The sequence below is a fragment of the Ziziphus jujuba genome, chromosome 6 (assembly GCF_031755915.1).
Source record: "Ziziphus jujuba cultivar Dongzao chromosome 6, ASM3175591v1".
NCBI classification, from domain to species: domain Eukaryota; kingdom Viridiplantae; phylum Streptophyta; class Magnoliopsida; order Rosales; family Rhamnaceae; genus Ziziphus; species Ziziphus jujuba.
In genome coordinates, this window is record NC_083384.1 from 1933412 (window position 1) to 1936057 (window position 2646).

General features: G+C 36.3%; 1 pseudogene; it reads right to left on the minus strand.

The window, feature by feature from the left end:
• Positions 1–325: 325 nt before the first annotated feature.
• LOC132804108 (NAD(P)H-quinone oxidoreductase subunit 2 A, chloroplastic-like) lies at positions 326–1919 on the minus strand (annotated as a pseudogene).
• Positions 1920–2646: the final 727 nt, after the last annotated feature.

A 2646-nucleotide genomic window follows, 5' to 3' on the forward strand; every position in this document is an offset into this window, starting at 1 on the left:
ATAACGAGAGATATGTTAAAAGCAGGTGTGATTATGCCTATTCCTAATCCTAAATGGAATGTAATGACGTAGGGATCCATACATAAATATAGTATCTATTTAGATACGCTCGAATGACCCCTTCTCATAATTAAAATGTATATAACCCTATTCTGGTCTGGTCTGGTATGGAATGAACATATAATCATAAAATCGACTCGATCATCAGATTATAGATTATAAGTTCATAACCCTAGCCCATTCCCATTTTGGGCGGAACAGATATACTAATTATTTGATTCCAGTTAGTAAAAGGGATCTTGAACTAAGAAATAGATTCTAAAAGCTAAAACAGGGTATCCTGAGCAATTTCAATAATTGGGTTCATTGATATTTCTGGTATAGTAGATGTTATGACACATACAATCATACTCAATTTAATGGAATTGTTTGATCTTAAAGGGGATCTTCTATAATTTTACACGTGAGAGGTTATTTCTTAGTTTCGTCTATTCATTAAGAACTTGATTATTTTTAGATAATAGTAGATAGAAACAATGCTCGTAAGGAGTCCTATTGAAACCAAGAAATATAGGCATGCCTGCCATCCACACCAGAATAAATGAAGTTTTCTGAAAAAACCTGCTAGTAGAGGAAGACCTCCTAAGGATAAGAGACATAGGGCGAAAGAGAGAGCCAAAAAAGGATATTTCATGTATAATCCTGCATAATCTCTAATGTTATCAATTCCAGTACGTAGACCAAATGATACAGTGTAAGCAAAAGTTCTTAGATTCGTGGAGATATAGAACAGCTTATAAGTTATCATGCTTGCATATCCACCAGTTGAGTCTCCAACAATTATTCCAGTAATTACATATCCAATTTGACCTATGGATGAATACGCAAGCATATGTTTCATGCTTGTTTGAGTAATAGCAATGACTTCCCTAATATAATGCTAAGAATAGCTAGGATTTCCAAAAGAAGATGCCATTCGTTTGATGAGAAATAAAAAGGAATATCAAAAATTCGAGTGGCTGAAGCGGAAGCAGCTACTTTTGAAGTAACAGAAAGAAAAGCAACAACTGGAGTGGGAGAGTTAGAGTCAAAAGGAGGATTCCTCACTTCTTTCTCTCATTCAAAACCATGCATGATACTTTCATCTCGCACGGCTCCTAAGTGATAAAAGAAAGAAGAACTCATCTTCTTTCTTTTTTGATTACTTGCCTCGTGTATGTATAAGAACGAATCCATTTGATTTCTAAAAAGGATTACTAATCCTTAACATTTCAAGGAATCCTTTATCAATGGTTGTGAATGACTAATTTTTCTCAATCTTTTCGACCTTGGTTCCATAGGAGCAAGTCACAAAGATTGAGAAATAGAACCATCTAAGTTGATTCGTTCTCAATAGCCATAAGATGATCATCTTAGGGTGATCCTTTTATCGACAAATGCTCCTATTACACTCATAGTCTCTGAAGGATGAGAACCGACTATGTAGAATCTACATCAAGAATTCAAGTATTGTATACATCATTAGTCCGATCCTTTGTAGGAACTACCCGTGACAACGAACTTACAAAATGAATCTCTTTATCATAAAGAGATTCGTTGTTCCTGACCCTGCTTCACCTTAATTGTTATTCGAACAAGTAAAAGTTATGTCTTGGTCCGAGTTGGGATAGCATTTCTCTTCTGCAGGTCCATGGAGTTTTGAAATATCCAAATATCTTAGAGATAGATAGAGAGGTAGGATTTTATCAAATGAACTGCACTCCTTCGTATACGTCAGCAGTCCATTGATGAGAAGGGGCTGGGGAAAGCTTGAACCCAATTCCTATAGTGATGAATATAAGCGAAATTGAAATTCCTGGGGAGTTATACATTTGTGTATTGATAAGACCATTCACTATTTCTTGAAGCTCGATCTCTTACCCGGATGAACCATATAGCCAAGAGAAACCATGAACCAAAATAGAAGAGCTTGCCCCACCCATGAGTAAATATTTCGTAGTAGCCTCAGTAGACCATACATCTTTCGTGGTATATCTAGATAACAGCTAGAAGTATAAACTGAAACATTCTGGAGCTATAAAGATAGTTGTTAAATCATTAGCACCGCATAAAAACATTCCTCCTAGAGTAGCTATTAATACGGATAATCAAAACTCTGTTATAGCCATTTCTGTACATTCAATTACTCTATGTTGGAGGAATACATAAAGTTGAACATAGTAAAATAAGAAATTGAAAGATTTCATTGAAATTGTTCGTTTGGAAATTTCCCAAAAAGCTAATCATAGGTTCTTCTGTCCACTAGAACAATAGGGCCGTTATGCTCATTACTAAATGATATGAATCCGCCCAAGACCGTTCAACCGACAACCCACTGGGGTGCTGATCCAATACAGATGAAGGTGGGGCCAATCACTAGAGCCAAAGCCAAGAAGTTCAAGGACAATCTTGCTGTCTTTATTGAAGGAATAAGTCATAATCAAGAGGGGTTGTCCATATCTAAAGAACCAAGGCCTCTTTTACTCATACAAGCAATAGAAGCCAAAACAGGCCCAGGTGATGTTTTTAGTGCCAATATGGAGGTCGGGTTGTATGAATAGGGTCCCCATTCTTATGAGTTCAATTCATATGGTGGATGAGTCATAG